Source organism: Chlorocebus sabaeus, chromosome 7, assembly GCF_047675955.1.
Source record: "Chlorocebus sabaeus isolate Y175 chromosome 7, mChlSab1.0.hap1, whole genome shotgun sequence".
Taxonomy (NCBI): Eukaryota; Metazoa; Chordata; class Mammalia; order Primates; family Cercopithecidae; genus Chlorocebus; species Chlorocebus sabaeus.
The window spans coordinates 59,460,790-59,474,754 of NC_132910.1; the positions used below are offsets into that span (position 1 = coordinate 59,460,790).

Genomic DNA, 13,965 nt, shown 5'->3' on the forward strand with positions numbered 1-13,965 from the left:
CTCTGTGTAGTTAGATCTCAGTCTGGGAATGGCATTCCAGGGCAATTGTGAACATGAGGCTAGATTTTCCTTTGATTTAGCACATGCCTAGGCAAACTTTTGCAAGCTCAAAAAATGAAAATAATATCTGCTTAATCAAAACAATCAGAGGAAGAAGAAAAGATATTTTAAAATAATTGACTGCTTTTTGACTCTACATTCTTTATCTACCATACTGCTCTTTTCCTTTTTAAAAATATTATTAAGCACTTTCAATATAGATAAATGAAATACAGGCTAATCTTTAGGTGTCTTAAGAATTTTTGCTTTTTGAAAAAGAAAAGCTAATAGCCTAACTGCAGAGGAACTGAGTGGATGGGGCGGCTGCTGTATAGATTTTTAGATGAGATGATACAGTGTGGATTACAATGCACCTTGGGCAGGACAGTTTGTTCTTGATATGGAATTCATATGCTTTTGAATCGTACTAATAACTCAGCATTAACAAGTGTATTACTCCTTAAATTCTACAGGCATTTTCAATATCCCTAACCAAAGAGTTTATAGCTTACTTGAGAAGAAGTCTGTTCTTGGAGAGATGTTGAAATTAGATGTTTATTAAACTTTCAAATATAATGCCTTAAGCTATAGCACTTTAAAAACATCTTTACATATAAATTGCTAAAAGGACTGTTAATGCTTTTCTCAGACATGTTGACATTTTACAATTTTGCACATCATGGTTTATTTGAAATGAAAAACTGTACTTTGTTTTATAAGTCTACCTAATATCTCATTTTTGGTTCTCATCTTTAGCACAGTTTTGATGCTTTTATTAAACTATTTTAACTGAGAAAGTGTCATGTCTGGTTTTTTTGTTTTGTTTTGTTTTAATTGCTATACAAAATTTTGTTTTCCAGATGTCAAGTTAATGAAAAAAGAAAATAGGCCTCCAAAGACAGATGTTCACAATAGAATGTAAGCATGGTCCTTAGAAACAAGGGTAATTCTTTTAAAATTTCCCTGTGGAGTGAAGTTCTTAGAGGACTGCATCACCGCCCAGGTGTCTTATATTCCCTGTGGAAGCCCAGCATGAGTTGAGAGGAGATGGGCCCACATGAGCCTGCTGTGGCCAGGTATTGAGTGCTGGTCTCACATTTCCCAGCTCAGGAAAAAGAGCTTTTTCATACTTGAACCCTATTTTGCCTGTGGAGGGACCCCCTGCCAGTTTTTTCCACAGCCTACTCTTCTTCCTGAAGTCACAGCTAAGACAGCATCTCCTCAGAGAGGTCAGCCACCGTGACATCCAAAGTGGTCTTTTCTGAGAACTCCCTAATCTCATCACCCAGTTTATTTCCTCCAGAGCTGTCATCACTAACTGCAACTACCTTGTTTACTTAAACCTTCTGTTTCTATCATCTCTCTCATCTCCACTCCATGAGGATGTCAGGGACTGACTGTATCTGATACCTTACCAAGAGTGGATGCCTTATGCAGAGCAGGCATCAGTAAATACCTTGGGCAAATGAAGAATTAAGTGAGTTTGATGGAAGGTGATTATTTGACCCTTTAGGCTACAGAGGAGATGATACAAGCAAACCTGTCATTGTTTTCTGTCTGCTTCCTTAGTGACTGTGGCTGTGCCACCAGAGTATGAGTTTTAGTGAAATAACAGTAGTGAAACAAGAGGAACATTGAATAATGTGGCACCCTCAAATCTTCAGTTTTGCTGCATTGTTTTTAGAAACCAAATTCATTTAAGTAGAGTATCTGTTCATTAGTAAATAATTTGGTATTATCATGATTGAAATGATAATACTTTTATATTCTTTTATTTATTTTTTTGAGACAGGGTCTCACTCTGTTGCCCAGGCTAGGGTGGCATGATCACGCCTCACTGCAGGCTCAAGTGATCCTCCCACCACAGCCTCCTAAGTACCTAGGACTACAGGCGCATGCCACTATGCCTGGCTAAGATATTTCATATTCTTACCAGTTCTTCCCTTTGTATGAGGGTCAAATCAGTTTTCATTAAGGGATAAGGCTAATTATCCATAAGACTCTCAGTGGATTGCTCAGCAAAATCCCTGCAGCCAAGGATAGAGTAGGATGATGTATTCAAAATTCTAAAAAAAAAAAAAAAAAAAAAAAAAACTGCCAAATAAGAATATTGCATTTGGCAAAAGGTCCGAAGTCATTCCCAGACAAATGAAACTGAGGGAATCTGTTTGTTACCACTAAACCCGCCTTATAAGAAATGCTTAAGGAAATTCTTCAAATTAAAATGAAAGCATGTTAAATAGCAACATGAAAGCATAACTCTCACTGATAAAAGTAAATATACAGGCAAATATAGAATAATGTTAACACTATAATAGTACATAAATTACTTTTCACCCTAATATAAAAGCTAAAAGACGGCTGGACCCGGTGGCTCATGCCTGTAATCCTAGCACTTTGGGAGGCCGAGGTAGGCAGATCATGATGTCAGGAAATAAAGATCATCCTGGCTAACATGGTGAAACCCTATCTCTACTAAAAATACAAAAATTAGCTGTGCTACCGTAATCCCAGCTACTCAGGAGGCTGAGGCAGGAGAATCGCTTGAACCAAGGGAGTCGGAGGTTGCAGTGAGCCGAGATCGTGCCACTGCACTCCAGTCTGGTGATGGAGCAAGACTTCGTAAAAACAAAAACAACAACAACAAAAAAAGCTAAAAGACAAAAACATTAAGAATAATTATAACCACAAAAAATTGTTAATGGATACACACTATAAAGAGAATTAAACACTGAATTCAAGGACACAAAGGTTGGGGAGAATGGCATTTTTTTTTCTTTTTTATTATACTTTAAGTTCTAGGGTACATGTGCACAATGTGCAGGTTTGTTACATATGTATACATGTGCCATGTTGGTGTGCTGCACCCATTAACTCGTCATTCACATTAGGTATATCTCCTAATGCTATCCCTCCCCCCTCCCCCTACCCCACAACAGGCCCCAGTGTGTGATGTTCCCCTTCCTGTGTCCAAGTGTTCTCATTGTTCAATTCCCACCTATGAGTGAGAACATGCGTGTTTGGTTTTGTTCTTACAATAGTTTGCTGAGAATGATGGTTTCCAGCTGCATCCATGTCCCTACAAAGCACATGAACTCATCCTTTTTTATGGCTGCATAGTATTCCATGCTGTATACATGCCACATATATATATATTTTTTTTTATCTAGAGGAAACTGTTTATATTTACAGAAACATACTTTGCTTTAAAAATGGGGAAGAAATGAAACCTTGCATAACAAAATGAAACTCCTTGTATGGACCTAAACTTATAGCTATGGCTGAAAGTGAAGAAAATATCTGGTCAATCTATTTTTTTTTTTTTTTTTTTTTTTTTTTGCAATGCTAACACAATTTACTTATTTATTTTTCAAAAAAAATATTTTTATTATTATACTTTAAGTTCTAGGGTACATGTGCATAACGTGCAGGTTTGTTACATATGTATACATGTGCCATGTTGGTGTGCTGCACCCATTAACTCGTCATTTACATTAGGTATATCTCCTAATGCTATCCTTTCCCCCTGCCCCCTCCCCACACTAGGCCCTGGTGTATGATGATCCCCTTCCTGTGTCCAAGTGATCTCATTTTTCAGTTCCCACCTATGAGTGAGAACATGCGGTGTTTGGTTTTCTGTTCTTGTGACAGTTTGCTGAGAATGATGGTTTCCAGCTGCATCCATGTCCCTACAAAGGACACAAACTCATCCTTTTTTATGGCTGCATAGTATTCCATGGTGTAAATGTGCCACATTTTCTTAATCGAGTCTGTCACTGATGGACATTTGGGTTGATTCCAAGTCTTTGCTATTGTGAATAGTGCCGCAATAAACGTGTGTGCATGTGTCTTTATAGCAGCATGATTTATAAACCTTTGGGTATATACCCAGTAATGGGATGGCTGGGTCAAATTGTATTTCTAGTTCTAGATCCTTGAGGAATCGCCACACTGTTTTCCACAATAGTTGAACTACTTTACAGTCCCACCAACAGTGTAAAAGTGTTCCTATTTCTCCACATTCTCTCCAGCACCTGTTGTTTCCTGATTTTTTAATGATTGCCATTCTAACTGGTGGGACATGGTATCTCATTGTGGTTTTGATTTGCATTTCTCTGATGGCCAGTGATGATGAGCATTTTTTCATGTGTCTGTTGGCTGTATGAATGTCTTCTTTTGAGAAGTGTCTGTTCATATCCTTTGCCCACTTTTTGATGGGGTTGTTTTTTTCTTGTAAATTTGTTTGAGTTCTTTGTAGGTTCTGGATATCAGCCCTTTGTCAGATGAGTAGATTGCAAAAATTTTCTCCCATTCTGTAGGTTGCCTGTTCACTCTGATGGTAGTTTCTTTTGCTGTGCAGAAGCTTTTTAGTTTAATTAGATCCCATCTGTCAATTTTGGCTTTTGTTACCATTGCTTTTGCTGTTTTAGACATGAAGTCCTTGCCCATGCCTACGTTCTGAATGGTATTCCCTAGGTTTTCTTCTAGGGTTTTTATGGTTTTAGGTCTAACATTTAAGTCTTTAATCCATCTTGATTAATTTTTGTATAAGGAGTAAGGAAAGGATCCAGTTTCAGCTTTCTACTTATGGCTAGCCAGTTTTCCCAGCACCATTTATTAAATAGGGAATCCTTTGCCCATTTCTTGTTTTCATCAGGTTTGTCAAAGATCAGATGGCTGTAGATGTGTGGTATTATTTCTGGGGGTTCTCTTCTGTTCCATTGGTCTATATCTCTGTTTTGGTACCAGTACCATGCTGTTTTGGTTACTGTAGCCTTATAGTATAGTTTGAAGTCTGGTAGCATGATGCCTCCAGCTTTGTTCTTTTGGCTTAGGATTGATTGTCTTGGCAATGCGGGGTCTTTTTTGGTTCCATATGAACTTTAAAGCAGTTTTTTCCAATTCAATGGGGATGGCATTGAATCTATAAATTACCTTGGGCAGTATGGCCATTTTCACAATATTGATTCTTCCTATCCATGAGTATGGTATGTTCTTCCATTTGTTTGTGTCCTCTTTTATTTCACTGAGCAGTGGTTTGTAGTTCTCCTTGAAGAGGTCCTTTACATCCCTTGTAAGTTGGATTCCTAGGTATTTTATTCTCTTTGAAGCTATTGTGAATGGGAGTTCATTCATGATTTGACTGTTTGTCAGTTATTGGTGTATAAGAATGCTTGTGATTTTTACACATTGATTTTGTATCCTGAGACTGCTGAAGTTTCTTATCAGCTTAAGGAGATTTGGGGCTGAGATGATGGGGTTTTCTAAATATACAATCATGTCATCTGCAAACAGGGACAATTTGACTTCTTTTCCTAACTGAATACCCTTGATTTCTTTCTCTTGCCAAATTGCCCTAGCCAGAACTTCCAACACTATGTTGAACAGGAGTGGTGAGAGGGGGCATCCCTGTCTTGTGCCAGTTTTCAAAGGGAATGCTTCCAGTTTTTGCCCATTCAGTATGATATTGGCTGTGGGTTTGTCATAAATAGCTCTTATTATTTTGAGATACGTTCCATCAATACCGAATTTATTGAGAGTTTTTAGCATGAAGGGCTGTTGAATTTTGTCAAAGGCCTTTTCTGCATCTATTGAGATAATCATGTGGTTTTTGTGTTTAGTTCTGTTTATATGCTGGATTATGTTTATTGATTTGCGTATGTTGAACCAGCCTTGCATCCCAGGGATGAAGCCCACTTGATCATGGTGGATAAGCTTTTTGATGTGCTGCTGGATTCGGTTTGCCAGTATTTTCTTGAGGATTTTTGCATCGATGTTCATCAGGGATACTGGTCTAAAACTCTCTTTTTTTGTTGTGTCTCTGCCAGGCTTTGGTATCAGGATGATGTTGGCCTCATAAAATGAGTCACGGAGGATTCCCTCTTTTTCTATTGATTGGAATAGTTTCAGAAGGAATGGTAGCAGCTCCTCCTTGTACCTCTGGTTGAATTCGGCTGTGAATCCATCTGGTCCTGGACTTTTTTTGGTTGGTAGGCTATTAATTATTGCCTCAATTTCAGAGCCTGCTATTGGTCTATTCAGGGATTCAACTTCTTCCTGGTTTAGTCTTGGGAGAGTGTAAGTGTCCAGGAAATCATCCATTTCTTCTAGGTTTTCTAGTTTATTTGCATAGAGGTGTTTATAGTATTCTCTGATGGTAGTTTGTATTACTGTGGGGTCGTTGGTGATATCCCCGTTATCATTTTTATTGCGTCTATTTGATTCTTCTCTCTTTTATTCTTTATTAGTCTTGCTAGCGGTCTATCAATTTTGTTAATCTTTTCAAAAAACCAGCTCCTGGATTCATTGCTTTTTGGAGGGTTTTTTGTGTCTCTATCTCCTTCAGTTCTGCTCTGATCTTAGTTCTTCCTTTCCTTCTGCTAGCTTTTGAATGTGTTTGTTCTTGGTTCTCTAGTTCTTTTAATTGTGATGTTAGTGTCAATTTTAGATCTTTCCTCCTTTCTCTTGTGGGCATTTAGTGCTATAAATTTCCCTCTACACACGGCTTTAAATGTGTCCCAGAGATTCTGGTATGTTGTATATTTGCTCTCATTGGTTTCAAAGAATATCTTTATTTCTGCCTTCATTTCATTATGTACCTAGTAGTCATTCAGGAGCAGAATGTTCAGTTTCCATGTAGATGAGAGGTTTTGATTGAGTTTCTTAGTCCTGAGTTCTAGTTTGATTGCACTGTGGTCTGAGAGACAGTTTGTTATAATTTCTGTTCTTTTATATTTGCTGAGGAGTGCTTTACTTCCAACTATGTGGTCAATTTTGGAATAAGTGTGATGTGGTGCTGAGAAGAATGTATATTCTGTTGATTTGGGGTGGAGAGTTCTGTAGATGTCTATTAGGACAGCTTGATGCAGAGTTCAGTTCAATTCCTGGATATCCTTGTTAACTTTCTGTCTTGTTGACCTGTCTAATGTTGACAGTGGGCTGTTAAAGTCTCCCATTATTATTGTATGGGAGTCTAAGTCTCTTTGTAAGTCTCTAAGGACTTGCTTTATGAATCTGGGTGCTCCTATATTGGGTGCATATATATTTAGGATAGTTAGCTCTTCCTCATGAAGTGATCCCTTTACCATTATGTAATGGCCTTCTTTGTCTCTTTTGATTGTTGATGGTTTAAAGTCTCTTTTATCAGAGACTAGGAATGCAACCCCTGCTTTTTTTTTTTTTTTTTTTTCCATTTGCTTGGTAGATCTTCCTCCATCCCTTTATTCTGAGCCTATGTGTGTCTCTGCATGTCAGATGGGTCTCCTGAATACAGCAAACTGATGGGTCTTGACTCTTTATCCAATTTGCCAGTCTGTGTCTTTTAATTGGAGCCCTTAGCCCATTTACATTTAAGGTTAATATTGTTATGTGTGAACTTGATCCTGTCATTATGATGTTAGCTGGTTATTTTGCTCGTTAGTTGATGCAGTTTCTTCCTAGCATCAATGAACTTTACATTTTGGCATGTTTTTGCAGTGGCTGGTACCAGTTGTTCCTTTCCATGTTTATTGCTTCCTTCAGGAGCTCTTGTAGGGCAGGCCTGGTGGAGACAAAATCTCTAAGCATTTGCTTGTCTGTAAAGGATTTTATTTCCCCTTCACTTATGAAACTTAGTTTGGCTGGATATGAAATTCTGGGTTGAAAATTCTTTTCTTTAAGAATGTTGAATATTGGCCCCCACTCTCTTCTGGCTTGGAGAGTTTCTGCCCAGAGATTTGCTGTTAGTCTGATGGGTTTCCCTTTGTGGGTAACCCGACCTTTCTCTCTGGCTGCCCTTAACATTTTTTCCTTCATTTTAACTTTGGTGAATCTGACAATTATGTGTTTTGCAGTTTCTCTTCCTATCTTTGTGGCGTTCTCTGTATTTCCTGAACTTGAATGTCGGCATGCCTTACTAGGTTGGGGAAGTTCTCCTGGATGATATCCTGCAGTGTTTTTCAACTTGGTTCCATTTTCCCCCTCTCTTTCAGACACACCAATCAGATGTAGATTTGGTCTTTTCACATAATCCCATATTTCTTGGAGGCTTTGTTTATTTCTTTTTACTCTTTTTTCTCTACATTTCTCTTCTCACTTCATTCATTTGATCTTCAGTCAGTGATACTCTTTCTTGCAGCTGATTGAGTCGGTTACTGAAGCTTGTGCATTTGTCACATAGTTCTCGTGTCATGATTTTCATCTCTATCCATCCTTTTAAGGTCTTCTCTGCATTAATTATTTTAGTTATCCATTCATCCATTCTTTTTTCAAGGTTTTTAGTTTCTTTGCGCTGGTTATGTAGTTTCTCCTTTAGCTCTCAGAAGTTTGATCGACTGAAGCCTTCTTCTTTCAACTTGTCAAAGTCATTCTCTGTCCAGCTTTGTTCTGTTGCTGGCGATGAGCTGCGTTCCTTTGGAGGCGGAGATGCGCTCTGATTTTTTGAATTTCCAGCTTTTCTGCACTGCTTTTTCCCCATCTTTGTGGTTTTATCCGCCTTTGGTCTTTGACGATGGTGACGTACTGATGGGGTTTTGGTGTGGATGTCCTTTCTGTTTGATAATTTTCCTTCTAACTGTCAGGACCCTCAGCTGCAGGTCTGTTGGAGTTTGCTTGAGGTCCACTCCAGACCCTGTTTGCCTGGGTATCAGCAGCGGAGGCTGCAGAAGATAGAATATTACTGAACAGTGAGTGTTGCTGTCTGATTCTTGCTCTGGAAGCTTTGTCTCAGAGGTGTACCCAGCCGTGTGAGGTGTGAGGTATCAGTCTGCACCTAGTGGGGGATGTCTCCCAGTTAGGCTACTCAGGGGTCAGGGCCACTTGAGCAGGCAGTCTGTCCGTTCACAGATCTCAAATCTGTGCTGGGAGAACCACTGCTCTCTTCAAAGCTGTCAGACAGGGACTTTTACATCTGCAGAGGTTTCTGCTTCTTTTTGTTTAGCTATGCCCTGTCCCCAGAGGTGGAGTGTAAGAGGCAGTTTTTGCCCATTCAGTATGATATTGGCTGTGGGTTTGTCATAAATAGCTCTTATTATTTTGAGATATGTTCCATCAATACCAAATTTATTGAGAGTTTTTAGCATGAAGGGCTGTTGAATTTTGTCAAAGGCCTTTTCTGCATCTATTGAGATAATCATGTGGTTTTGGTCTTTGGTTCTGTTTATATGCTGGATTATGTTTATAGATTTGCGTATGTTGAACCAGCCTTGCATCCCAGGGATGAAGCCCACTTGATCATGGTGGATAAGCTTTTTGATGTGCTGCTGGATTCAGTTTGCCAATATTTTATTGAGGATTTTTGCATTGATGTTTATCAGGGATATTGGTCTAAAATTCTCTTTTTTTGTTGTGTCTCTGCCGCTTTCGTATCAGGATGATGTTGGCCTCATAAAATGAGTTACGGAGGATTCCCTCTTTTTCTATTGATTGGAATAGTTTCAGAAGGAATGGTAGCAGCTCCTCCTTGTACCTCTGGTTGAATTCGGCTGTGAATCCATCTGGTCCTGGACTTTTTTTGGTTGGTAGGCTATTAATTATTGCCTCAATTTCAGAGCCTGCTATTGGTCTATTCAGGGATTCAACTTTTTCCCAGTTTAGTCTTGGGACAGTATATGTTTCCAGGAATTTATCCATTTCTTCTAGGTTTTCTAGTTTATTTGCGTAGAGGTGTTTATAGTATTCTCTGATGGTAGTTTGTATTTCTATGGGGTAGGTGGTGATATCCTCTTTATCATTTTTTATTGTCTCTATTTGATTCTTCTCACTTTTCTTAATTAGTCTCACTAGCAGTCTATCAATTTTGTCAATCATTTCAAAAAACCAGCTCCTGGATTCATTGATTTTTTTAAGAGTTTTTGTGTCTCTATCTCCTTCGGTTCTGCTCTGATCTTAGTTATTTCTTTCCTTCTGCTAGCTTTTGAATGTGTTTGCTCTTGCTTCTCTAGTTCTTTTAGTTGCAATGTTAGTGTCAATTTTAGATCTTTCCTGCTTTCTCTTGTGGGCATTTAGTGCTATAAATTTCCCTCTACACACAGCTTTAAATGTGTCCCAGAGATTCTGGTATGTTGTATCTTTGCTCTCATTGGTTTCAAAGAACATCTTTATTTCTGCCTTCATTTCGTTATGTACCCAGTAGTCATTCAGGAGCAGGTTGTTTAGTTCCATGTAGTTGAGCAGTTTTAAGTGTGTTTCTTAATCCTGAGTTCTAGTTTGATTGTACTGTGGTCTGGGAGACAGTTTGTTATAATTTCTGTTCTTTTACAATTGCTGAGGAGTGCTCCTCTTCCAACTATGGTCAATTTTGGAATAAGTGCAATGTGGTGCTGAGAAGAATGTATATTCTGTTGATGTGGGGTGGAGAGTTCTGTAGATGTCTATTAGGTCCACTTGGTGCAGAGCTGAGTTCATTTCCTGGACATCCTGGTTAACTTTCTGTCTCGTTGATCTGTCTAATATTGACAGTGGTGCGTTAATGTTTCCCATTATTATTGTACAGAGTCTAAGTCTCTTTTTAAGTCTCCAAGGACTTGCTTTATGAATCTGGGTGCTCCTGTATTGGGTGCATATATATTTAGGATAATTAGCTCTTCTTGTTGAATTGATCCCTTTACTATTATGTAATGGCCTTGTCCCTTTTGATCTTTGTTGGTTTAAAGTCTGTTTTATCAGGGAATAGGACTGCAACCCCTGCCTTTTTTTGTTTTCCATTTGCTTGGTAGATCTTCCTCCATCCCTTTATTTTGAGCCTATGTGTGTCTCTGCATGTGAGATGGGACTCCTGAATATAGCAAACTTATGTGTCTTGACTGTTTATCCAATTTGCCAGTCTGTGTCTTTTAATTGGAGCCCTTAGCCCATTTACATTTAAGGTTAATATTGTTATGTGTGAACTTGATCCTGTCATTATGATGTTAGCTGGTTATTTTGCTCATTAGTTGATGCAGTTTCTTCCTAGTATTGATGAAATTTACATTTTGGCATGTTTTTGCAGTAGCTGGTACCGGTTGTTCCTTTCCATGTTTATTGCTTCCTTCAGGAGCTCTTATAGGGCAGGCCTGGTGGTGACAAATTCTCAGCATTTGCTTGTCTGTAAAGGATTTTATTTCTCCTTCACTTATGAAACTTAGTTTGGCTGGATATGAAATTCTGGGTTGAAAATTCTTTTCTTTAAGAATGTTGAATATTGGCCCCCACTCTCTTCTGGCTTGGAGAGTTTCTGCCAAGAGATCTGCTGTTAGTCTGATGGGCTTCCCTTTGTGGGTAACCTGACCTTTCTCTCTGGCTGCCCTTAACATTTTTTCCTTCATTTCAACTTTGGTGAATCTGACAATTATGTGTTTTGCAGTTGCTCTTCCTATCTTTGTGGCATTCTCTGTATTTCCTGAATTTGAATGTTGGCCTGCCTTACTAGCTTGGGTAAGTTCTCCTGGATGATATCTTGCAGAGTGTTTTCCAACTTGGTTCCATTCTCCCTGTCACTTTCAGGTACACCAATCAGATTTAGATGTGGTCTTTTCACATAATCCCATATTTCTTGGAGGCTTTGTTTGTTTCCTTTTACTCTTTTTTCTCTAAAGTTCTCTTCTTGCTTCATTTTATTCATTTGTTCTTCTCTCACTGATACCCTTTCTTCCAGTTGAGTGAGTCATTTACTGAAGCTTGTGCATTTGTCAAGTAGTTCTCGTATCATGGTTTTCATCTCTATCAGGTCGTTTAAGGACTTCTCTGTATTGGTTATTCTAGTTAGCGCAAATGGCATTTTTGTATGAGATTGAAGTTAGTATCAGCTTGAAATAAACAGTTGTAAATATAAGATGCTTTATGCAAGCCCAAAACATAAATCACAAGGGAAGACAGAAAGAGGGAGAAATAAATACAGAGTAACAAAATAGACCAGAAACAATTATCAAACTGGTAATAGTAAGCCTTTACCCATTGATAATTACTTCAAGTGTAAATAGACTTAACCTCCCCAATCAAAAGACATAGAGTAACTGAATGGATTTAAAAACAAGATCAAACTGTATGTTGTCTACAAGAGACTCACTTCACATTTAAGGACACACATAGGGTGAAAGTGAAGCAATGGAAAAAGATATTCTACGCATACGTTAACCAAAAGAGAGCAAGGATGGCTATACTCAAGCCAAATAAAATAGACTTTAAGTAAAAAACTGTAACTAGAGACAAAAAAGATCATGATACAATGATAAAAGGGCCAACTGAAGAAGAAGATACAATTGTAAATATATACACATCCAATATCAGGGTATCTAGATATATAAAAGCAAATACTGATCTATCTAAAAAGAGAAATGGACAGTAATACAATAACAGTAGGAGACTTCAACACCCTGCTCTCAATAATGGATAGAACATCTGGACAGAAAATCAATTAAAAAAAGAAAACAGGTGACTTGAACAACACTATAGACCAGACGGACCTAACAGACAAATACAGAACTTTCCATCCAACAGAAGAATATACGTTCTTCTCATGTGCACACAAAACATTCTCCAGGATAGTTCATATATTAAGTAACAAAACAAGTCTTAACAAATGTAAAAAAAACTGGAAATCATACCAAATATCTTTTCTAACCATAGTGAAATGAAACTAGAAATCAAAAACAGTAAGAAAATGAAAAAATTCACAAATATGGGAAAACAAAACAACACACTCTAATAAAGATTGGGTCAAAGAAGAAATCAAAGGGAAATTCAAGGAACATCTTGGGACAAATAAAAACCTAAACACAACATACTAAAATGTATGGGATGCAGTAAAAGCTATGTTACAAGAGAAGTTTATAGTGATAAATGCATATGTTAAAGGAGGAAGATCTCAAATAAATAACCTGACTTTACATCTCAAGAGACTAGGGGGATCAAACCAAACTAAGCTCATAGTTAACAGAGGAAAGGAAATAATAAAGATTAGAGCATAAATAAATAGCAAATAGAAAAGCAATAGAAAAATCAATAAAACCAAGAGTTGATTATTTGGAAAGATAAAATCAACAAATCTTCAGCTAAACTAAGAAAAAAAAAAGAAGACAAATCAGAAATAAGAAAGAAGACATTACAATGGATGACTCAGAAATTAAAACATTATGAGACAATTTATGAACAATTACACACCAACAAATTGGATAACCTAGAAGAAACAGAAAATCCCTAGTAACATACAACCTACCAAAACTAAATCAAGAAAACACTAAAATCTGAAAATAAATTAGAACACTGAGTCAGTAATCAAATACCCGCTAATAAAGAAAAGCCCATGACCATGGCTTTTTCTAACATTCAAAGAAGAACTAAAACCAATCCCTCTTACACTCCTTAAAAAATAGGAGAATAGGGAACACTTTCATACTCACTTTAGAGGCCAGCATTACCCCAATATGAAAGCCAAATATATCACAAGAAAAGAAAACCATAGGCCAACATCACTGATGAACATAGCCATAAAAATCCTCAATGTAGTACCAGCAAACCAAATTCAACAGCATATTAAGAAGATCATACACCATGAACAAGTGGGATTTATCTCTGAAATGCAAGAATGGTTCAGCATCTGCAACTCAAACAATGCCATATACTACATTAACAGAATGACAGGTAAAAACCACATGATCATCTTAATAGATAACAGAAAAAGCATTTGACAAAATTTGACATCCTTTCATAGTAAAAAAACTTTCAACAATATAGGTATAGAGGGAATGTACCTCAACACAGTAAAAGCCATATATGTAAAGGTCACAGCTAACATCATAATCAATGGAGAAAAACGGAAAGCTTTTCCTCTAAGACCTGATACAAGGAAGGGATGCCCACTCTTACCACTATTATCAATACAATATTGGAAAACCTAAGCAAAACAACTAGACAGAAAAAAGAAATAAGAAGTCATCCAAGCTGAAGAAGAAGAAGTAAAATTATCTCTGC

At 37.6% G+C, this 13,965-nt stretch overlaps 1 long non-coding RNA gene across 1 annotated transcript in view; it reads right to left on the minus strand.

Annotated features, from left to right (window-relative positions):
- LOC119621455 (uncharacterized) overlaps positions 1–13,965 on the minus strand; it is an 82,107-nt gene that overhangs the window by 41,739 nt on the left and 26,403 nt on the right. The gene's annotated exons all lie outside the window — the stretch shown is intronic.